The following is a 26,050-nucleotide window of genomic DNA, read 5'->3' on the forward strand; positions in this document are numbered from 1 at the left end:
GACTGTCAAAGTGCAGTTACACCGATTTACACAAGCCTGATAATCGGCTCATCCAGGAGTTATAACTGATTTGAATTTAGCTTCCCTACCTTTGTGAACAATGATGGCAATGCAACAATCTATGGGTTATAAACAGAATCAATGTAAATCAGATCTAGATGGCATATTATTTAAAAAATAAACAACAAAAAAAACCCCACAAAACCAAACCAACCAAACAAAAAACCACCAAAATACCCACACCCAAACAACAAAAAAACACTAGGCATTTCAGACAACTAATCCTTGTTTTCCCTAGTTCTTAAATTCTTAAATATTAAGCAATTCAGATACCTTCTATTTACTCAGGTTTGTATAAAATCATCTTCAGCCCCTTAAATAATAAAATTTAACATCCATAGTACTGAAATCAAATAAGAAACTCTATACTCACTTCAAATTATGAAGAGAATGAGCTTGATTACAAGAATTCATTTAATTGTATCATCCATGCATATATATATATACACACACACATATGGTTTGTATTCTTACATCCTCAGAAATTAAAATATAGGTTTTCAACTTGGAAAGAATAAATTACAGCATTAAAAAAAATTACAAACCAATTAAAACTGTTTACATATAAATGCATTATTTATGACATGTACCAAAGGTTTTGGCAATGGAAAACAGTACAACATTGCTCAGCAGGAAAATGTTAACCTTAGATGTTATACTTATCATGCTAAGTATTTTATTACTTTTCATATCTATATATATATATATAGATATTTTTAAAGGGCGTTTACTGATTACTGACCTTTTCTTCTCCTTTGTAGTACACATCACTCGCAATAAATGCTTTCTTGTCAAAGCAAACAGATCAGCTTTATTATTCCCTCAGTCATTAAGGCAAACAAGCCCAGGTTAAGATAAACAAATCATCGAGGAAAGCAAAATTCTGATACCAGACACACTGTTTACATTCAAGAAGCTTCATAATTTACTATTTTTTTAATAGAAGCTGATATATACTTAACAAATCTGTGCTCTTGCAAGACACTCAATTTTATACTACTGTTAAAAGGCCCATACAGCAGGCTGCCCTGAAGGTACACTTAAGCCCTAAAGAAGAGCTTACACCCCAATTCTTGCTTTGCATTCTTACTCTAAGTTGTTGTGGGTTTTTTTGGTTGGTTTTTGTTTTGTTTTTTTTTTGTTTGTTGTTGTTGTTTGGTGTTTTGTGTTTCTTTGTTTTTTCTCTCTCTGCAAGTACCTTTAAAAAGTTAATGGTAGATGCTTGTAATAGCAATGTTAAGTCCTCTTAAAATTGAAAACTTTTTTTAAAAAAATAAATAAAATTTGATAATATTTAAGCACAGTTCTGTCCCTCTTAAAAAAATGTTCAAAATTGAATATAATTTTCTGGGTTGTGATATACCAAGAAATGACTTGCTTCTTTCCCATGCCCCCTTCCTGTCATGGTTGGCCTGTCCTCACTCATTTCCTACTGATGTTAAAACTTCAGAGTTATTGCGCTGTACAGTTTTATAATGTTGATAAAACACTTGCAAGTTCTTAGAAGACATAACTTTTCACCTGTTCCAATGGAAGTTCCAAGCATGCTAAATAGCCTTGTCTAGTCCCCATGCTTCAACCTTATACCTCCTTTTGTCAGAAAAGTTGCAGAAAAAAAATCTCAAGTAACAAGAAAAGCAGCAAATCTATTCAGAAGCACCAACTCTGTATGCCTGAATTAGGAATGGCTGGATAGCTGCGGAGCTTATACAGAGGAATAGCCAGGCACAGTGGACAGACCATAGCACTGCTTAGTATAATTTACTTTTCAACAGAAGCAGAGCGTATGATGATTACACCAGCATGTTTGTATTTAGTAGAGCTATTACTTACACAGAAAAAAATATTTGTTTGGAAGACTAAATGTTTCTTTCATTTACTTACTTGTAGTGTTCCATCAAGAGTTTTCCATGAAGTATTACTGGTGTCACTGATACTAGCATTCAGTTCCTAGGGGCAGATTAACGCTTTCCCTTGAACACTTTAGTGAGCAGAGTTCAAGAGTTTCTGTAGTTCATACTAACAGACCATAAGAAGGGACCCTGAGAGGATGCTTATTTTACTAACCTATTCTTAGAAACTTCCAGGCCTGAAAGTTTACATTCCAACAGCCCCTCCCCTAGTGTAGAATAATTTATTTCAGACTTAAAATTTACTCTGTGCTCACACACCATATTTAAAAAACTGAGTAACAATGCAAACTATTTGTATTGCTGTCACACTGTAATAGTTTTAATTTCTCTGTTTCCTATTAGCTGCATCTTGGTAAAAACAAGAGACTGACTTGGACATTTCTGCTACACTCTCTGGGTACATGCACAGTATATATTATTTATTTAAACACTTCCAAGAGTTCACTAAAATATTTAGGAACAGAAATATTCCACAACACACTGCAAAAGTTAAAAAAAAAAAACAAAAATAAAAACAAATAAACCACAAAACAACAACAAAACCCAACAAAAGCATGCAAAACCTATGATAAGAAAGTTTCAGGAACAAAAGATGTGGTCAGAGATGTTCTAGCTAAAACTTTCAGTGTGGTGTGCTGTGGTGACAATTTAATGGGCTCAAAAAGTGAATCCAGGACCAGATTGGAACAGGAAGAGGTCACACGAAGATGGCAAAACTTTTGCCATATGAAATAAATAGCAGTTTTCTTACTGGTGTCAAGAAGTCCAGAATGTCATCCTTTAATTGTGAAAGAGTATATAAAGGATTACGTTAGTGAAAGAGAAAGAAAATGTAAACCAAAGAGACAACTTGAACAGCATTTGATACAAAGTTAAAGCTTTCCATATGAAGTAAATCACCAATGCTCAGTAACATTCTGTTCTGTCCACGGGAACAAATCTATTTAAAGTAAGTATGCATTTGTTAACAGCACAAAATAAGAAAATTTGACATGAAAGTTTGGAACACATAAAAAGCAGCTCAGAAGTTAAAAACAAACACACACCAGCAACAAAAAACCCAGTCCTATCATCTTGTCTTTGGAGTATGTGCATTCACCAGAAACTTAGTTACACTAAAGAGGCGACTGTAGTTTATCTCAAAACCGGTAAGAAACAGATGTCCGGGAGCACAACTTGGTGCAAGGCTGTACAAACAGTGCCAAATAGTTTTGCATACTCTTCCATACTAGCTGACACTAAAAGGAGTTGTTAAAATTCTCACATATTTGAAACAGAAAACTTTCTAAACATCCCAAGTGACAAATGTCAGATTTCCTGTATGCAGAAATATTAATAAAGTGACATTCAAAAATACCAACAGTGGAATCTTCTACTTTTAAGATGTTATAACATTTCCAAAGAAAATAAAGCCTTATACTTCCATTAAAAAATTTTAACACAGTAGACATTTGTTTTCAAACGTACATTTTCTAGATTTATATGAGGGTAGCCAAGGTGAAAACGTGGTTTGCACTTCAAACACAAGGTAGCAGTGTTGTGACAGCCTTTACTTGAGGAGCTTACTGCGCATTTTCCAATTGCATTTCATTGATATCTATTCCTACGAAGACCTGCTTCACTCATAAAGTTACCTTGGAGTCAGAGAAGCCTGTTTGTGAGCATGGTCCCTAGCAAGTCTTTCAGACATGGATTATATGACATGTCCAAGCACCAGACTTTGCTCTGAGAGACAGAACAAGTGAGCAAGTTGTGCTGTTTGTGACCGATGCCAGCACAGCTCATCATGGCGTGCTGACTGGCATATGAACTTTCTGTGCCTAAACAGCCCAGGTTTCACGGTCCAGCTCATTTCTGATGAATGTATAATTAAGTGATCTGCTGTGAGTGAATGCAACCACTGTACAATTAGGTCTAGACGTAGCTTAGTGTCTGAGATAAGCTGTGAAACTCAAAGGCCCTTCACTGAGTCCTTGGACAAAACAAAACAAAACAAACCCCAAAAAACAACAACAACAACAAAATCAGGAATCAGCACAGAAAGTAGAAGTCAATATCATAATCTCAAAATAAAAGTTTATAGAAACAAAAGGACTACAAAATTTGATATAAACATATAACACTCTTATACAGCACATCCGAATGTTAGCAGAGAATTTCACTACACTAAAGTGTGGAAAAACAGTAAAATGATTCCAACAGAAGCCATATATTGCACTTGATAAGAAACTTTTTACCTTAAAATAGTTGCAGGTTCCTAACTCAGCAAATAAACATTATGGCAACATATGTCACAGAAGATTTTGAATGTAATCACTTCTAACTACATACTGTTTAGAAAATACAGATCAGTAAGATATAGACATACTTAGAAAGTGTCCATTTGCGTCTTTTAATTATTATGGAGCTTGATAACAGCACTCCATAATGGCTTGTAGCACTTGGCTAGTAGATCCAGACTGATTGTTAAGAAAGCAAATGTTATGACCCAGAATTGCATATTTGCAATGTTTCAGAATACAGAAAGCCTTTTAAAATGAGAAGAGTTGCAAACATTTTAGTCAGGCTTCTTTTACAGAGTTCTCTCACAATAATCTGTTTCAAGAAATAGACTTGCTTCAGCGAACTGATAAAAAAGCATAGCCTTGCCAAAATCCAGCTTTCCTACTGTTCAGAACAGCATATTTTCCTTCTACAACTACTTCAATTCTAGTACTTAGCAGGAACGCATTTAAATTTTTATTGTACTTCTACCTCCCAGCAAAAGAATGTATGAGGCTGATGCTACATAATCAGGCACCAAGGATTTAAGATCAGGTGGGGGTTTTTTGTTGTTGTTTTTTTGTTTGTTTGTTTTCAACATATACACAGCAGACAAAAACAAATGCTAGCTACTGACACTGAAAAAGATTAGCCAAGTATTCCCTTGCTTCAGGGGTACTGCTGTGGGACGAATGAAATATCAGCCATCTGTAAAATTCAAACATGCTGGAGAAAATATAAATACAGAATCCACATTTTGAGAGTAATACGCTTTGCTAATAGTTTAAAACAATCCTGAGACAGGGTGTTTCAGTTAATCAATCTGCTTTCCCATACAATTATTAAAGTAAATATGATATGTGAGTTAAGAAGATTCAGGAAAAGAATTGTATGTACAGACAAAGGACCTTGACTATAGGCAACAAATAAAACCAAACACCTCATACTGCCACTTTCAAATGCTGATACTATACCATTTTCAGACAGCAATACACTGGATGAGCTATAAAAGGTAAAAGGATTCAAAATATATTCCAGCTAAGTACACTTAAGTTTACCAGTTGATGGCTAGTTTGTGTCACTGAAGTTATTTAACCCAACAGCAGAGTGTGAACAAAGGAGAAAGTATGGGGGAAGCAGACCCATTAGAAACTGGAAAACCATCTTTAGAAAAAGCCAAGGCACTGCATCAGGAGCAGCAGAGGCCCTTGCTGAGTTTAGGGCCAGCGACTGGAGATCCCTACTGGTCACCAGGATCAAGTGGCAAAAATCCACCTGAAGCTTTGAGCCAGCAGCCACTGCCTCTTCCAGTATAAGATATCGCTTATCACCTGCCCCATGCTGCCTTATAGGGAGACAGTAACTCCCCACAACTCCAGCCCAGCCCACTTGGGCTGCCTGCAGGGATCAGCAGAAATCCCCATGAGTCCCCCAAGCACAGCTGTGGATCCACAAAATTGCAGCATGCCTCTGAGAAGAGAGAGGTGCTGCTCTCATCTGCAGCCCATCGTCCCACTTCAAGCACCAATCTGCACTGTAACTCTGCATAAGATATTATCTTGGGAAAAAGTGATGAGATCCATGTCTTGGTGCCGACACAAATGTTGGTTCACTGTTTTCTAGCTCTATTTCAAGTCAAAGAAAAACCACCAGCTCTATGGAGGAACAAAAGACAGTAGTATGCATTACTTTTTTTTGGCATTACCACTGAAGACCAACACAGTGTGTCAGTAAGATTTGCTGGGGTTTTTGAAGGATTTTTATCTAATAAGTGATGTTAAAACATGCTGCTGCTTGAAAAAAACCTCTAACAGCAGCTGAGATAGGGATTCTCATTAATCAGAAAATAGATTTAAGTAGTTAAAAACAAATTACACTAGCCAAAGCAAAAACTAACTGACAACTTCAGCTAAGAGAATACAAGTCTGCCAAAACCTCCTTGTGGAAGTGTATTTTGAGCAATCTAAGGAGGAAAGGGGAAACCTCGAAGGTTTCAAATCCTCCTTTGCACTGTGCCAAATTAAACAGTACTTTTACATTTTGATTCATTTTCCTTCTGCTCACTAGTAAATAAGTAGATGAAAACAGTACTATAAATGGTTTAAACTCTATCAAGTGGAAATAATTTCCTGATTTTATCTCACAAAAATTTGACTTTTCATCTTAATTTGGAAAGAAAACTAAGTCTGAAATAAATTGATATTTCAAAGAAAGAAACTGCTGCTTTGCAGAGTGTGTTTCAAAAGCAGTATCCTCAGTGGTTCATAAATATTTATGTTGGTATAAACATAATTAGTGTATATATCAAAAGAATGCCCCACATCAATTTACCTACTTTGTGTATTCATTGTTTCAGTCTTTTTTCCTCCCTTTCAACTTGTTCACTGTTATATTTTTTTGTTTGTTTTGTGAGGGATTTTTTTAGTTGTCTTTTTTTGTTTGTTTTGTTTAAGATACTCTCACATAAAAAATGAAAGGTGACTGCTTTATTTAAGACTATAATCAGACACTTGAAAGCAATTTTTCTAAGTGATGGTTATTAGTTTTAGCATATTTCCAAAATGCTAGAAAAATAATTGTAATAATTTTATGGTGACAGCATAATCCGTTGCATATCTCTGCTCATTACAGTCAATCATAACCAGGATGTCTAAAGCAAGATTATTTGCATCATAGGGTGTGCGTGGGTTTTTTGGTGTGTGGGTATTTTTTGTTTGTTTTGTTTGTTTTCTTTTTTTTTTTTCTTTTTTTTTCCCTATGTAGAAATGGTTATTGAAGCTTGCAAGATTGTTTTTTTCAGAAAGAACAGAGATCAGTAGTCAGGGTCTCTGCTACTTTTCCATGCTACAAAAGGGGCAGGTTTTAAGAAGAGTTGCGTCTGCTTAATCATTCACTAAACTACTTATGACTATCAGTCAGTATATTGAACCAAGTTGACAGTTCAGTCACGGCACAGAAAAAGGTATGGTGCAAACTGAAATGCCTTGACTGTAAATGAGATCAAGTAATGGATTTACTAATGAAGGTGCACAAAAAGTATGTATTAATGAGCAAAAACCTCCAATGATATAGTTCTGGCCTGTTAAGGCAGTGCCCTGGTGTTCTTTCTCCCTTTCACTGGAATATTTTCAGACAGTTACTTTCTGCAAGGTATAATGTGTCTGTCAGATAGAGGGTGACTGCACCTGCATGATGTTAAAAATCAGAACTCATTTAAAATCATTGAGATGTGCTGCTTCCACAAGAATACTTAGTCTTGGAATGCTCACTACATCAGCTCCTAAAATTTAGCATAGATATGCAATTGCTTCACATAGATGTTATGCATACAAATGTTTCGTATAGATGGAAATGTTACAAAATTTTATTTTAAAGCATTTTATTTTAAAGCCTGAACCTCAAACTATCTTTATTCACATCTCAGAGTATTGGAAAAAAAAAAAAAAAAAAAAAAGGAAAAAATATATAATAGCAACATAATGCTTGCATATTAATAAAATACTTTTCTGACCATTTACAACACCACAATAGCATAAAGGCTGTAATTAAGAACCAGTCTCTGAAGAGCATTACTTTCTAATACTAATCCATAATTAATTACTTCAGACACTGAGAATTTCTGATGCCATGCTTTTAGACAATGAAATAGAAAACCAAACCAAATTGTTCTGCATAGCATAAAGTTTGCAACTTTATGAAGGTTCCTGTTTGAGTAACTGAGGATGGTGCTGCCAGTATGGGTGTGTACTTGGAGAATGCAACTACTGTGAGGGTTGGGGCAAACCATTATAGGTATCCTAATGAATGTATGAGCTAGGTTTACAAGTGTAATTTAAAGACAGTCTCTACTCACCTTTATGTTAAACCAGTGTCAGCACAACTGAGAAATAAGCAAAAGAAAAAAGAAATACAGGAAAAGAGAAAATAGAGGAAAGAAGAAGAAACATCTAGCACATCAGCCAACTGCCCAGCAGGGAATAGCTTTCAAAACTGAAGAGAAACATTGCTTCCGAGAGAAAAAGAGGATTTGGAGAATTTGTACTGATGGCATCTTTGGTACAAATAGCAAGTGATTTATAAGAAACTCTCCAAAATCTGTAAGACTGGAGAACAATTGTCTGGTGAGGACTTCATCACATTTTTGTTTGCCTGAGGGAAAACAGGAAGAAAAACTCTAAAATCTTTCAATATTGAAACTACAGGTTTAAAACAAGATCATAGAATAGTTTGGGTTGGAAGGAACCTTCAAACTTCATCTAGTCCACGCCCTCTGCCATGGGCAGAGACATCTCCAACTAGACCAGGTTGCTCAGATCCCCTTCCAGCCTGGCCTTGGATGTTTCTAGGGATGGGACATATACCACCTCTCTGGGCAACCTGTGCCAGTGTTTCACCACTCATCATTTTATTTTCCTTATTTCCAGTCTGAAACTCCCCTCCTTTGGTTTAAAACCATTACCCCTTGTTTTGCTGCAACAAGCCCTACCAAAAAGTCTGTCCCCATCTTTCCTATTATCCCCCTTTAAGTACTGAAAGGCAGCAATAAGGTCTCCTCAGAGACTTCTCCAGGCTGAACGACCCCAACTCTCTCAGCTTGTCCTCATAGGAGAGGTGTTTCTGCCCTCTGATTATCTTAGTGGCCTCCTCTGGACCTTCTCCAACAGGTCCAGATGTTTGTTGACATTTAAAACACAATAGGGAAACAAACCAGATTGTGGCAGAAAACATTCTTTCTGCATATTTAGTCAATCTTTCGCAACCTCCTTCCCTCATACTTCTGAATAGCACATGCCTTAAAGGAACAGCTTTAAGGGACATCAGAAGACCCACAAGATGTGCTGGCTTAAGTGGCATTATTCCACTCCTTTTCCTTCAGGTAATCATTCTCACTACAGTTAGAAACACTAGAGAAAAGATTTTGGCCATTTGCCCCCCAGTAATATGTCTTTTGATGAAAAGCTTTTAAGAGGTACTCAGAGTGTCATCAGGCAGAGCTTCTGCCAATTCTGTATTTCACCTACCAATTTTCAGGTTTTAGTATAGAAAATTGTTCAAACAACTAGGAAATCCAAGACCCATTAAAACACTCCAACATTTCCTGATGATTGGCATATTACATACGTAACTCCAGACACATATCAGTCCATACATTAAGAATACTAGTATGAGGTATAGGCACACAAGCCTAGCAGCACGAGTTCACAAATGGAAGAGGATATCTGCTGGTAATGGCTCTTGTGTGCATTTTCTTTTTTTTTTTAATTATGATTTAATTTTAAAAAGCCTCAGAAGGCCTGAAGAAAGTCTATGAACTTTCCATAAATAGCTTGTTGAATTTACCATGTTGCTTCATGCCACCAGCTTTCATGAAGAAACACTATTCATTATGTGTTATTCCTCACCCAAAGCCAACAGGAAAGCAGAAGCTATGTATTTTGTTATCTCTGGCTGCATTTATACTGACAGGAAGATGATCTCAGAGTAAATAGTCAGTTTAAGGGACTGAGACACCAAGAGTGAGCAAAGTGACCTGCCTGGAGTGACTGGCATATACATGATAGAACAGAAAAGCAAATTTTTTTTACAACTCCAGTTCACGTCCTGAATTTGAGAAAAGATCAAATAGAATTTTGTAATATTAAAAAGAAATCTTACGAACACCGTCAGACTTCACTGGGAATCGATCAGTGTTTTTCTTATTGGCTTGGTGCTGCAGATGGGAGAAAAGCTGCATTTTGGACAGTGCATCCTTGAGGCAATTGGGGAAGGGATAACTCTGAGCAAGTGTCTTCATAGATCAGGAGGCTAACTTTTTTCTAGAGTCATTCTCATAAGCAAGAAAGGTATAACAAAGCAAGACTAGTAATTTATCTTGATACTCATGTTTTTTTTTAGACAGCTTTTTTTAAAGGAAGTTAGAAAACAAGGACATAGTTGTAAAGGTATGGTCTAGCACTGTGAACATATGAGATTCAGTTTCCATTAAACAGAGATTTGCTGTGAGCTATCCTCTCTCTTCATTCCATTATATTGTGCAGATTACAGCTGTCCCTTCCAGTTCTGAAATTCAACAATTTGTTATAATACAGAGATGCAATCATGACAGTATTCATCTTATACTTAAAACATGTCTAAATTAGCCCTAAAAGCTGAATCAGCTGAAGGAATGACAAAGCTGGGAGCCTTTCAAGACTGAACTAATAACTTTAGGTTTTCCTTGTGACACCAAGTTAATATGACATAAAATAAATTTACATGGATGAGAATTGGAGCACAAATTATTTCTAGATTACATTACAGCTGCTTAAAGCATGATATAATTTTAATTTGTTTTTTTAGGTTTTGAAACAAATATTTTTGAACTATCTATATATAATAAGTAGCCATCTGACTTTTTTCCCTTGAGCAATTTTTTTTACTAAAAGAATATTTTAACAGGTACTGCTCCTTTCCTTATGCCAAAGTTTCATGTAATTGCTAGAATTTATTTTGTCTGCATGTATCATTAATTATTTTAAAACTTTATTTCAAGAGATAGCATTCCATTTCACTGAAATATGTATTCATTCAAAGTACTATACTTCATGCTGTCATTGCACTGTATACAAAGAAGGGATGCAGCTTTCTTGGGGTCCAAGCTGAAAATACACTGCAACCATATTAGTAGGCACATAATGCTTTTTGTGCCTTTAAGGCAAAACTTATTTGTCAAAGGAAAAGTAAACTTCGATTTCAGAAAAAAAGACTGCTTCAATGTCAGAAAAGTGTTGTGTTACAACTGTTTGAAGAAAGCCAAATATGTAAAACACTAAGATGATTTCTCGTCTTGCCCTCCAGCAATGCTGTATGAAAAATTCAAAGTGACAAAAGAAAAACACAAAACAGAGAAAAGAAACAATTAGAGATTACAAGCACAAAGACATTTTGAACTAGACATATGAAATATTTCTCAGTAATGATTTTTCATTCCTTTGGTTTTTTATTAAAAAAATAAACTTGCTGAAGTGATAAATGCTTTGCATGGATCTTCTTTAAAAAAGGGGAAAACAAAATTACATCTTTATCTGCAAAAAATTATTTGCCAATGTCATTACTCAACCTCTTTTGTTCCATTTCATCCTTTTACACAGCCACACTATGTTGGTAGCTTATTTCACTACTTGTTTTCTTGTGTAGGTCTTAATGGGAACATTTAGTTGTCAGGAAACAACATATCCTTCAGAAACCTGATACTGCATGGTAACACTGGGAGGGAGGAAGGAATACAGAAAAAGCTGTAATACGAGACTAGTAAAAACTTCTCATGTCCCTCAGTCTAACAACCTCTTAGTGTCTCAGATACAGCTCAAATCATCCCTTTAAAAATTGGGAGATGATACACCACAGCTTCTAAACAATTTATTCTACTACAGCTTTTTACAGGCTTTTCTCAACATATATTCCTTCTAGAAATACTTCTAGTGCATGCATTTCCATATTTGCAGTTATGCACTGAGAAAAAGTGGAACATAAGCCCTTCAGTCACATGTTATACAGTTTTTTGTCAGCTGTTTAAGACTGCCTGGTCTCTCTTTGAATTTAACATATTCATATAACAGAAAACACCATGAATCAAAAAATTACCAGGAGAATATAACATGTACATAGTTCCTTTATTAAGACAAATTTTATTTATTTCTACTGGCCTCTTCCAGTATTTAAGTTTTAGGGGAAAAGCAATAGATTTAGTCCTGTATCCTTATGAGCACTGTACAAACCAAACAGTAGCCTTCCACATAGGAAATAAAAAATTAAAAGAACAGTCTTTCTGGCCTACAAAAATAAATGCAACTAGTAAATATGAAAGGGAATTTCACATTTTTTCTGAAAACTTCAAATATGTCTAGGTTAAAGTCCAGAAAAATGAAGTCTATTTTAAATTAAGAGATTCCCTGCTTCATCGTTTTTAATCAAGAAACCCCCTTCCTTTTCATAAGTAGGAAGACAGGATATCAATAAATATCTTACTGTATTTCTAAGACTAATCACAGCCAGCCGCATACCAAAAGAAAGAATATAGCATTATCGAACGACACGTTTCACATATTGGAGAAGTATGCACAAATAAGGCAAGTTCTCTTTGCATCTACTGAAAATGAGCACATCAGTATCCTGGCATACTTATCAACTCATGGGCTTTGAACAGTCAAATTAAATTAGATATAAAAAGGCATAGCACATCTTACAGTGTAGCTTCTAAAACTTGGAATTCAATCATGGCGGGGGTGGGGAGAAGGTAGGAACCTTCATCACAAAGCCAGAAATAAAATGGAACTTAAAAAAGAAACACACACTTCAGTTTAGGACTTTTGTATGGGTAAACTTCCAATATCTCCATTGATAAGCATCTGCAGACAGGAATAACAATTACCCCTGATTACCTCCATTACTTTGTTCTAGATCATCTTTACTTCTCTGATCAGTGTAAACCAGTGCTTTAGCACCAAAATGCTTGCAAGTATGATGTATATTAAGATAGGAGGGTGCATGTAAGGCTCACATTGCAATAAAAAGCAAACTTAGAAAAAAGGTAACCTAGTATTTCAAACATACTACTGCCATATAGAATATTTTCAGTAGTATTGGCTAGGTTTTTTTTTTTTTCCTCCAAAAGAAAAACAAAAGGTAATTATTAGGAAAGAGGTGAAAAGCCAGATGAGATTTTAAAAATATAGTGAAAAAATAGAGGGTTTTAAAGAATGAACTATTCACATATTCATAAGGCCTGCTTAAAAGCTGCCTAAGCACAGCTAAATAGAGCACAAGAAGGAAAAAAACACAATATCACAAATGAAGACTTATTGAAAATAGAATATACATTTACACAGTATTTTGGTACCTACAAATAGCTAGCACTCTCACTATGCTAGCTTGGATCAAAGAAAAAAATCCAAGTTATGGAAGTCTGCCCAGTTCAGACTTCTGCACTTTTCCCTTCAAACACTATCATGTACAGCTCCCCACTTTCTAAGATGGTGCCAGCCATTACAAACTCAAATAAATAGCTAATCACAAAAATAAACAAACATAAGAACAAAAGCACAGTCCAAACCAAGTTTTTTGTTTGTTTGTTTTTAAAAGGCCATATACACATATTCCCCCAGTCCTAGAGTGAACACATGCACAAAACACACCTATGCAGAAGTCTACAATAAGGGAACAATAAAAGAAGTGTCATGTGTTCATGTCACAATCTCAAAGTTTATACTTCTCACACATTTAAAGAGTACAAGGTAAATGGTAGAAAGAATGCTGCTGACCCAGCACTATATGTTAAAATAAATTAGCTTTTTACTTTCGATTTCCTCTTTTTTGCATTAATATTTTGAAACAAGACCATAAATTTATTTATTCAATACAAAGACAAAGGCTGTGAGTTTAAGCTGTACAAAGAGCTGACTTACAGTACAACCATCAAGATGATCCAGGTTTTCCTGTAGTATTTTTTTTTTGTAATAATTAGTCTGATAAAAAAACCAAAACATGATGAGCTTAAGGGAGCTCTCTCATAGTCTATGGACTGACTCAAGTCAGGAGTGGATTAATACATTACTACTAAAATAATATCTCAAAAAATGCTAGTTAAGAACTATTAAATCGAAATACCTTACTTACAGGACCTGCTCTGAATTTCACAAAAGGATCTAAATAACTGTCCCAGTTGAGTAAAAGTTCTGGGCTTCTGGTCGTAAAAGTACTGTGCTAGCACTCTTGGCTTTGTGAATAATCCTTTGTTCTCCTTGTGATGTTGTCCTGATTCTCCTCCAGCCCTGCACTTTTACATAATACATTTAGAAAAAAGTAGTCTTTTATATTCAACAAGACATTCCAACTCAAAAGGTACATGTTCTATTTTCCAAAAACCAAATAATCTAACATAATTAATTTTCTAATTTTACCCTATTCCTCAACTCCCTTTCTAAATTACTCCACTATAAATTCCTCCTGTCACTTCTTGAGAACTTAGTAAAATCGGCCCTATATTCACACACAAGATTAACTTCATAACATTTAACTCTGAAGTAAAACTAAAATACCTAATTTCACTGCATTTTTATTTATTCCCATGATCTCATGGAAACAATTTACCCTGAATTATGTACAGGAATGCATCTTTTTAGTGGGAAAGATAAAATTACTGTCCTGAATTAATGAAGCCTGAAGCTCCACTCCGATATCAACCTGATTGTGTGCATCCTCCACCCCCACATCCTCCTGGTCTGCCTTCTACCTTCCCTCCACCATCAATACATAGCTACCTCTCTATGCTACTATATAAAAGCAGTTTTCTATGAAATCTCGACGTACGGAAGCACACCAAATGGGTTAGAGAGCTTTCCAATATTCTTTTTGTAAACCCCAAAAAGGTTAAAACAAATTACAACAGAAAAGTACTCCAAATCAAAGCATGTAGTCTGCTTGCAGTGATAAATTCTAGTGACATTTTAAGCCTGTATAGATCAAGTTTCAAACTGAAGATCTCAAACAACATCTGAGAAAGACAGGTCAACATTTATAAATGATGTTTTAATATGCTTTAGCCTGCACAATTTACCACTTCTTAGGAAAATTTGCATAGAAATACTTTGCCCCTTGAAGATCAATCCAAATCCAACTATGATGTTGTATAAATTCATGTTCTAGTAAATTTCTGAGTAAGTGACAGATGGCCTCAGAAAATTAGGAGAATGAGCGGATTTTAAGCTAATAAATTGGCTTGTGAAAGTAAGAAGTTCTTGAACTCATAAAGACTTTTTTTTGTTGTTGTTCCAATGTCATCACAGAATGTGTACCCCCAGTTTAAACTACATTGATTTGGGGAATTAATGACACTACTAAGATGAACTCATTTAATATTACCACAACTGCACACATTGAAATCCAAATTGGAATGTATGCCTAAGGATCTATTATTCAGACTTTACTAATACAAAAAGTCACCTGCTCGGTTATGCCTCAAAACAACTATTCCTTACTGAATAACATGGGGGGTTTAATTCTATTTGGTTCTGCATTTCCCAAAACTAGCCTGAGAAAGAACAAAGCATTGCCAGAGCTAGGGTTGCTGATTAACAGATTCTTATGTATGCTCTTACATCAGTTCACTACAGCTTCATGTTGCTAAATTACTAGACAAGGACATAAATGCAGTTTGTGCCACCTCTCCCTCTCTTTAAGAGCCACTCTATAAAGTGTAATCAAGAAGAAATTTTTTGCTCTTTGGTAGGTGGTTTCGAAGAAAATAGATCCATTTTTCTCTCAGCCATGCAATTGCTGAGCCCTTTCCAGATTGCTGAGTGCAGACTGCAAAAAGCAGAAGTAAAACACAGCTGGATGTGGTGAGAGGCTGCTGTGACTTCTTTTCAGCATTAGGGGTTTCAGAAATAAGTAACTTAAATCAAAATGAGTACTGATAAATTATAATTATCCCACTGGACCTGTTGTTTACAAACACAGAAGGACTTGTGGGTGATGTGATGGTTGGAGGCCATCTTGGGCATAGAGATCACAAAATTGATAAGCGTTTTCAATTGTCAGAGAATTAAGGAGGGGGATCAGCAGAACTGCTACTAGAGCTGAGCCTGGCTACTGCTGTAAAAGGTAACAAAAAATGCTTCTGTAAACACATTAGCAACAAAAGAAGGGCTAAGGAGAATCTGCATTCTCTGGCGGATGCAAGGGGAAACAGAGGACAAGAGAAGGCTGAGCTACAAAATGCCTTCTTTGCCTCAGTTTTTCACAGTAAGACCAGTTGAGGCGCTGGAGAAAGAGAAAGGCAAGAAAGCTGGTGAGGGGCCTGGAGCACAAGTCCTGTGATGGAACTGGGGCTGTTTAGCCTGAAAAAACGGAGGCTGGGGGGAGACCTCTACAGCTCTCTACAGCTACCTGAAAGGAGGTTGTAGCATGGAGGGTGTTGGTCTCTTCTCCCAAGTAAAAAGCAATAGGTCAAGAGGAAACGGCCTCAAGCTGAGCCAGGGAAGGTTAAGATTGGATATTAGGAAAAATTTCTTCACCAAAAGGGTTGTCAGGCATTGGAACAGGCTGCCCAGGGAAGTGGTTGAGTCACCATCCATGAAGATATTTGAAAGACATGTAGATGTGGCACTTAGGGACATGGCTGAGTGGCAGACTTGGCAGTGCTAGGTTAACAGACTCAATGATCTTAAAGGTCCTTTCCAACCTAAATGATTCTATGATTAGATCAACATCAAAACTGTATGAACTACAGTGAGCAGCAGGGAGAGAAAAGAAAAAAAAATAACACAAACATCATATTTACCACTGTTTGAATGGGGCATACTTACCCTTCTTCCCTGCTCTTACACATCATATTCTTCCAGTGATGATCTTGCACTATTTACTTTTTATCTGGTAGACTATTTCTGTAGACATCTGGCATCCAGGAAATGAGTGGCCTCCTGCACTAAGTGCGCCATTAGTGATGTTGATAAACAAACTAGAAAACAAACATTACTCCTCTGCTTTGTGACAAAGTAAAAGCTAAGTTCTATGTGAAAAGTACCTGTCACTATATGAATTGATTGAGGAAGGTACAACAGAGAAAAAAACCCACACAATAAGCCTACTCTCTCTGAAAATAGCAAAATATTTTTTTGTAATCCAGAGACCTGGATGTTGGATTCCAGTCTTATCCATAGATCAACTTAATATTTACATGAAATTCTGAAAACATATCTTTTCTTCCTTTCAGTTTTCTACTACGTCTTCCAACCAACGACCCAGAGTGTTAGAGGAAGAAGCCTATAGGTTAGCTATAGTAAGTATAGCCAATCTATTGTTCTGAGTATATGCAGTGATGGACCAAATCTTCATGTGACCATAAGAAAAACACATATGTATATCTCCCCAAAAGTGCTCCCTACTCAGAAGAGGGAATGAGCTAGGCATATTTTTCTCTGAAAAGACGTTGTCAGCAAATCATCACGCAAAGGCATTTTTACATACCTTACAATGCCAAAGCTCTTCTAAAGCCCTTATGGTTAACAAAGGGTTCATAGGATGAATCAAACCTTTAAAATTGTTTGGAACAATTACAATATGCAATATTTTAAAGCACTTTGAGATTATATAATCAGAAAACTTTCCAAGTGTTTTGCTTGGATCCAAGTTAACCACAGCATAAAAAGTGTAAGATGACTACACTTAATGGCTTAATGAATCACTAAGCAAAGAAACTTTTATAAAAGAATCAGTATATTATCAAAATTACAAAAAATATCACACTTCTGTATTAACAGGCAAAAATATTCTGTCCTCTACAAAAAAAATAATTTTGGACACCATCTGAAGACTCATTAAGACAGTTTCTTGTGTACAAAAATGTGCCTTTAGATGCACAACTCCTAAAATATATGAGATATGTTTTTAAGACAGAGCTTTTACTACAGTTCTTAAATTTTGAATTAAAAAAGCAAGGGAGTCTGAAAGTGAGGTAAACTCACTGATTTTACATTTATTTGAATTCAAGGTGAAGAAACTGAAAATGAATTATAATTTAGTTAGAATATTGCCATCCTTAGATTTACCTCTAGCTACTACTATTTTTTCAGAAAAGACAGCTAAGTAAAACTAGCCAATATCATCTGCATACAGTTTAACTGTAGGTTACTGAAAAGAGTTTCTGAAATTTGTAGCTAAGGAGGAAAAAAAAAACACAACAGTTATGAAATGACAGAACAACAGCCATGCCCTGCAAAGTTAGAAAGCCATAAGATGTGAAAAAAAGCTTTATAAAACAACATTTTTTTGTCTTAATTTCTGTAACAAATTATAATTTTGAAGGCTTGACAAGAGAAATTCTACCAAAACTTTGTGCTGAAAGTGTAAAGTTATAATATATACAGGTCTGTTAGTGTGATTGTTCTTCAAAACAACAATAAAGCAAAAAACAAAGTCTGTCATACAAAAGGAATATGGAACTCTTGTTTCTAATGTAACTTCAATATATATATTTTACAACTTCATTTATCATTCTTTAGTAAGTACTCACATCACATGAACTACTACATCAGTAGAGCAGGTTGTATGCACTCACACATGGTGACAGAAAAGATGTTACAAATCTGAACTCTGAGCTATACAAATCACAGAAGATGCAAGGCAACAGATGGAGTCTTAAGAACAAAGCTCGAGACATTAGCAGAAGTCTCAATAACAATATCACCCTGGTTAAATGATGGTACTAAATGTGATTAAAGAAAATCTCTAGTTCTCAGAATAAGAACTCAGGCTTAAAAATCAAATCTCTATATCAGTAACAGAAAAACAACTAGAAAACTATAAATTCTTAAAAAAAAAAGCAAAGAAAAAAAAATACAAAACAAAAAACCCGAACAAAAAAAAAACAGAAACCACACCTTCTAAGTGAAACAAAATGTCATAACGGCTTGATTTACTACAAATCCACTAGAATCACAGAATGTCCTGAGTTGGAAGTGATCCACAAGGATCACAGAGTCCAACTTCTGTCCCTGCATGGGACAGCCTCACAGTTCACACCATGTGTCTGAGGGCATTGTCCAGTCTCTTCTTGAACACTGTCAAGCTTGGGGCTGTGAGGGACCCATTCCAGTGCTCCACCAGCCTCTGGGGGAAGAACCTTTTCCTGATGTCCAACCTAAACTTCCCCTGGTACATCTTCCTGCCATTCCCTTGGGTTCTGTCATTGATCACTAAAGAGAAGAGATCAGTACCTGCCCCTCCTCCACCCTTTGTGAGGAAGCTGTAGCTGCCATGAGGTCTCCCCTCAGTCTCCTCTTCTCCAGGCTGAACAAACCAAGGGACTTTAGCTGCTCCTCATACGGCTTCCTCTCTAAACCCTTCACCAACTTCACAGCCCTCCTCTGGACACTCTCCAGAAGCTTTATATCTTTTTTATCCTGTGGCACCCAGAACTGCACAGAGTGCTCCAAGTGGGGCCGCACCAGCGCAGAGCAGAGCAGCACAATCACCTCCCTTGCCCAGCTGGCAATGCTGTGCTGGATGCCCCCAGGACACGGGTGGCCCTCTTGGCTGCCAGAGACACTGTTGGCTTGTGTTGAACTTGCCATCAAACAGAACCCCCAGATCCCTCTCCACAGAGCTGTTTCCCAGCATCTTGTCCCCCAGTCTGTATGTACAGCCAGGGTTGACGTTTCCCAAGTGCAAAATCTGGCACTTGCCTTTGTTGAACTTCATGAGGTTGATGATTGCCCAGTTCTCAGATCCCATCAAGTCCCATGTCCAAGTCATTTATGAAGACATTGAAGAGTGCCGGCCCTAAGATGGATCCCTGCAGAACCTGTCAGTGACTGGTCACCAGCCCCAACATATCCTCATTTACTAAACCCTTTGAGCTCGGCCCATCAGCCAATTGCTCACCCACTGCATTGTGTGTTTATCCAGTTGTATGCTGGACATCTTGGCCAGGAGGATACTGGGAGAGACAGTATCAAAGGCTTTACAGAAACCCAAAAAGATCATGTCTACAGGCTTCCCTTGGTCAACTAAGCAGGAAATATTGTAGAAAGAAATTAAGTTGGTCAAGCAGGACTTTCTCCTCATGAACCCATGCTGGTTGGAACCAATGACTGTGTTGTCATTCAGGTGTTTTTCAATAACTCCCAGAATAATCTCCTCCATAATTTTGCCAGGAACAGAAGTGAGGCTGAAAGGCCTGTAGTTGCTGAGGTCATCGCTGTTGCCCTTTTCAAAAATTGGGATGTTTCCCAGCTTCCAGTCAACTGGACCTCTCCAGATTCCCAGGAGCATTGAAAAATCATGGAAAAATCACTACACTAACAACACTGGAATATCTGATACCCTGCAGACTTAAGACTTAGGAACAAGCTAGGGAAACATCGGTATTATTCTGAAAGGAAAAAAGAAGGACCACACAAAACAGCTACCTCAATTTAGATGAGTCTCTGCTACCCTGAAAATTCCAACCTGGATTTCAATCCATGAACACAGTTGGAGAATCTCTTGATTCTTGAGCAGTTCTAAGAATGCTGCTGACTATTAAGGCTTCTGTTTCAAGGTTCCTGTCTTGAGAAGCCATAGTGTGGACACTGACACACCATCGTATATATAGACTGCTGCCAGTAGTCATTTTATTTATATATTTAAATGACATGCACATAGGTATTAAGCTTTCTTCCCTCCCCTCTCGAAAAGGAAGTAGAATCAAGTCCCACAAGAGATTTGTAGTATTTGGACGTACTGAACTTGTGAAGAGGTGGGACAGAAGGAAAATTAGTTTGTGTATGTAGTTTATTTTTAAATTACGAGACAGTCTCTCTTTAATTGTTTTCCTGCCACTCAAGTGTATTTTGAGCAAGTGTAGAAATGAAGTTTGTTTCAATCAACTCTAAATGAACAATAGATATTAACAGTTTGCACCTCCAGACTTTCCTGATGAGACTCTCAAAGCAATTACTGAAGCCTAATGTACACATTTGGATTCTTCCTCCTGCTATTGCCCACCGCAAGGTGTCCGGGTACAGGGTACTATGGAACAAAGACGTACATGCTTTATCACTACAGGACAAAATTTATACCAAACTTCAGAAAGGATTTCACATTACACCTTTCTTGGTTTCTACTTTAATTTGAAGATAATTGTTTCTGTCAGATTGCCATGAAATTTAAGCACCTAGTCGAACTGGCAGCACAGAAAGCACATTTGCCAGGTGTACTAGGTAAGCATATTAAGAAGGATGATTTCAAACTTCATGTCCTAATCTGCCATCTTTACCAACTGAGCACTTCCAGTTTGTTTATCAGAGAGAGTTGACTGAAGGGAGGTAGTTTAAAGAGCTCTTGCAAGGCCTCTTTTCAGGTCATGGTCTAAAAAGTCACACTGTAACCAGTGCAGAGGAACAATAAGTATAAGAAAATGTACAGGAAAAAAAAGTTTAAAAATTCAAAGTGATTTGTTTGCAACATGTCTAAGAAAACAAAATCCCCTTAGGTTTTTGCTTAAATATCCTTGTTCTTGATACAATTTCTTTTTTTAATCTAGAACAGGTAGCAATAAATGTATTGCAGAGTCTGTTTTAAGTAACATTCCCATTTTTATAGTATCATAGAATCATTTCAGTTGGAAGAGAGCCTCAGGATCATCGAGTCTAACCATAGCCTAAGCTAACTCTAGCACTAAATCATGTCCCTACTCAAAGGAATAGATCATGGGTTTTTTTGGTCTTTGTTTTTTTTTTGTTTGTTTGTTTGTTTGTTTTTTTTAAGGCTAAAGAGATAACAAGTCTTGGCATACCAAACCATTAGAGAAAAAACTGGTTTAGCGCATCCAAAACAAACCTCTAAGCATAGAAAAAGTAGATAAACTACCGTGTAAATGAACTAACAAGTGGGAAAAGGAAGCTTTACAGATAGATTTGATGATATTAGTGAAACAGGAGTAAATGTCAACCTAAATGGTAATACCATCAGTCAATGCTCATGATTGTAAAAAATGTTCTAGTTACTGTAAATAATTTTCTAGGTTATACATATATATATAAATGTTGCTTTGCAGGGAGATAGTCTTGGTCTCTGGAGTCCTAATTAAGAGTTGTTTTACTAAAGAAAAGCCACAAAAAATAGTGCTAGAGGTTCACGGAGGAACTAATCTCCATTTAAATCAATAGATTTGAGTTTAAGCCAATTTAAAATGAAGAAGGAAACGAGAAAATGATTGTTGGCAAGCTGAAAAGCAAGACCCTGCAGTAGCATAAAGCAGTTAATATTTATGCTATGAATGATCCCAAGGACCTAAAATGCTATTGAAGGCCCCATGGTCTGGATCTTACATCTATTCTAGGCAAGAAAGCATCTACCTTGCTTGTCTAAAACTAGATTGACAAACAGATGTATCTTGCAAGACAAAGCGAGAACATGGAAACAACTTCACTGAAGAACTGGCACAGCTCTTTCCCACGTACCGCAGGGTTTCCCCAAGTGCAGGGAACAGGCAATGCACAAAAGAAAAGAAAAACAGTATTTAAGGGAAAGGAACAATTACAGTTGTCTACAGCTTTTCTTCAGGGATCGGATGGAAAATGAAGCCAAAGGAAAATGAAGGGATGTACGGACAGAACAGTTCTGTAGTGGTACATTCAACTATTACTTTCAGAAAATATGTAAGAGTCTTTTCATTTAAGTGAAATATTGTCCAGTGGGTAAGAACAGTGGTCGATTTATTTTTAAGGTGAGATCAGTACACTCCTGTAATATCCTAGAAGTCTTGTAACATTGAGGAAGTACACTCAGATCTTAAGCCTTTTTCCTATTTTGAGAGTGTTAAATTGACAATAAAGAATTTTACAAGGTACAGGGGTTTTATTTTGGATTTGTTTTCAAATCTTCATTTTAGAGAGAGTAAGGATCTATGTCTCCAAATATTTTTCCACATACTTTTCTGATTTTAATTATGTTAATATTAGATGCATATTCAATATGACTACACTTACAAACAAAAATGCTTGAGTATGAATAGAGGGTATTTTTCCTATTATTTCCAATAATAAAATTACTTTCACTATTTAACAGAGACACCCACTGTGAATGCTTGAAGCTTTCTCTTTAAGTGCCATTAAGTTCAGACAATCAAGTGTGTATTATCTATGTCAACATCTTCATGGAAGCTCAGCTGTGGCAAAAGAGACCCTTAAAGAAGCATCACCTGTGCCCCTACTAAAGCATTGTGCAGAAGAATTTGTAATTTTTGTCACTTCCTAAAGTCATATGACATCTTCTGACCAGTACTGGCCACTCGCAATATTAAAACTGCTGTTCAAATCAGGATTTGGGTTGAACAAACTGCCACAACATTAAGATTGTTGCTCCTCAACTGCCTTGAAAGCAGAGTATTTAGAAACAGCACAAGTTTTAAAACAGTTGCTACTTTTTTTTATTGCTTTATACAAACTGGCCTTCCAGAGTGTTCATTCACTACAGCAGCATGTTTATCATTGTCATGCTCACTTTCAGGCAAGCATATGGAGTTTTTTCCTTTCTAAGTTAAGTCTTCCATGCCAGATGGGCACATGAAGCTCCAGAGATTACTTGCAAAGCTGCACAGAAAACTGAAATACAAACAGGAGGAAAGAATGCTCCCAATGGTTTGTGTTACAGGGGAACGAGATTACTGAAATGACAACACTTTCCTATTCACATTTAAGTTTGCATACATCATTGATTACCTATACCGGGATATAGGCAATTGGGAAGGAAAATAAAAGCCTTCAGTGAAAATTAAATATCCAGAAACATAAAAAATAAGAATAACAACTTCCAGGATTTTTGCAGTGGTTTCTTATAGATACCACTAAGAAGGACGGAAAACCATCCAGTATGAAAAGTGAGAAAGACAGGAGAAAGCCAAAACAGTGTTTGGTGTTCAATAGGGTATCACAAGAATCTGCTTACAACTATGGAGTATAAATGATACTCTGAGACAGGTGTAATTATATACTATTCCAGATCTTCAAAGATAATTTCCAGGATACATTTGAGAACACAGATTTCTACTCCTGATATAACATTTTCAGAAGTGGTTTGTTTTTCCTTAAGTTGAGGCAAAGAACTGAGAAAGTAGTGTGTTGCTTTGTTGACTTTTTTTTTTTTCCAGAAAAAGAAGGTATAGGAAGTTTATGGAAGGACCTAGAGAAGCACAGAGGCACTTGGAGTGCTCTCTCCACATGTTGTGAAAAGAGATCTCCACTCCTCTCCCCATCCAACAGGAGGCTGCTCGTCCTCAGCCTTCAGGCAAAATTGAAGGTCGAAGAACTCATTTGTCACTGATTTGTTCACCTAGATAGCGCATTGCAATGTCCATTTTAAGTACATCAGATTGCAAGTATTCTGAATTTACATGTTTTCTCCTCCAACATCTATTATGATATTTCCATTTTTTACATATAGCAAACTATAATGTAGTTACTGAAACATTTGCAGTAGTCAATGATAAACAATATTAATTGTTCAATCAGCCTGCATTGACACACTGGATTTAACATGTCACATTGAATTACTGATCATTTTCCTAACCTTACCAAGTCAATCTGGGGCAGAGACATCTGCAGTTTAGCTGGTGTATTTTTTAAACACCTGCTTCCTTAACTATTGTAGTATCACTAGTTTGAACAGAAGCACACACATCATACGTTGCACATTTTGGTGCCTGACTACATGATTCATGAGCATTTATTTCATTAACTCCTCTTGAATTTTGGGAGAAATTTCTGCATTTTATTGGAAACAATAGTTCTACTAGTATACCATACAATGAATTGATTTGTTCTGTACTGAAATGGATTTAATTGTTTTTAAGAAAACCCCCAAACATGATATTTTGAGCATTCTTCTAATAAGAAAAAGAACATGTATCAGTACAGACGTGCTAAAATCAAATGACACCATTGCATTATAATGTTCTCCAGTTTCTTAATGAGAAAAATCTATTTTTAAATATATTATAATGTAAGAAGGGCAATACACATCCAACAGTCCTTTGTAATACAAAACATTTAACAATGAAAGCTGAAGGCAATATTAAGCTAAAAATTCTATAATTTCCAAGGTTTTTGTTATTAGAAAACTGAGATGCTTTTAGCCTTCTTTTCCGCATGAGACTATCACAACTGCTATACAGAACTTGTCACACTCACCTTACAGAATCATGATTTTTACTATAAAGTAAGGATTATTTTTCAAAGAAATTAAGGAATGTGAGTATAATAAAGATCAAGCATAAATAGCTTCAGCATTTTGTATAAGACTAAGAACAACATTCAACTTTTGAGATGACTACATGGAACTGTAACTTGATGATTAAATGAGATTAACTACTGGACATTCTTGTACCAATAGTGCTTAGGAAGCAATGTAACAGTCATATTTTACAGCTTACGAACAAAAAGTAAGTATTGCTAACTTTTACTATCTCCTTGTTTCGATGGCAGGATGTGCCTTCTATCTCTATGATTTGTCCTTGTCTATCTCATTAAGCCTCTGCTCTTCACTAAAAAGCAATGAAATATAAATCAACTGATTCCTGATTACTTCCTGACAATTAATAACTGAAATAAGCACAGAGCTATCTTTAGTAAATTCACTGTTACCCTAAAAAGCTTAGGAAAGTAGAATAACCAAAATGAAAGGCGACCGAGGTGTGTAAGGCAAGGCTCACCACCTGACAAACCTGCAGAACAACAATTAAAGTACTAGTTTAAGTTGCAAATCAGAGTCACAGAATCATAGAATCATTTCAGTTAGAAGAGACACTCAAGATCGAGTCCAACCATAACCTAACTCTAGCACTAAACCATGTCCCCAGGAACTTCGTCTAATCATTTTTTAAACACCTCCAAGTAGGCTGATTCCACCACTTCCCTGGGCAGCCTGTTCCAATACATGACAACCCTTTCCATGAATAATTTTTTCCTAATACCCAACCTGAACCTCCCCTGGTGCAATTTGAGGACATTTCCTCTTGTCCTATCACTTGCTACTTGGGAAAAGAGACTAATGCCCTCCATGCTACAACCTCCTTTCAGGTAGCTATAGAGAGCAATAAGGTCTCCCCTCTGTCTCCCTTTCTCCAGGCTAAACAGTCCCAGTTTCACCCCCCTCAGTTGCTCCTCATCAGACTTGTACTCCAGACCCCTCACCAGCCTCATCACCCTCCTCTGCACTCCAACTGAACTACAGCTTACCACAATTTTAAAAGTTACTTCTGTTATAATTAGAAACTACATTGATTTTATTTTCTTGTC

The 26,050-nt window shown here is 36.4% G+C and overlaps 1 protein-coding gene across 5 annotated transcripts in view; it reads right to left on the minus strand.

Moving 5' to 3' along the window:
• Window positions 1-26,050, minus strand: part of GBE1 (1,4-alpha-glucan branching enzyme 1) — a 157,769-nt gene that overhangs the window by 26,971 nt on the left and 104,748 nt on the right. The gene's annotated exons all lie outside the window — the stretch shown is intronic.

This window comes from Patagioenas fasciata, chromosome 1 (genome assembly GCF_037038585.1).
Source record: "Patagioenas fasciata isolate bPatFas1 chromosome 1, bPatFas1.hap1, whole genome shotgun sequence".
Taxonomy (NCBI): Eukaryota; Metazoa; Chordata; class Aves; order Columbiformes; family Columbidae; genus Patagioenas; species Patagioenas fasciata.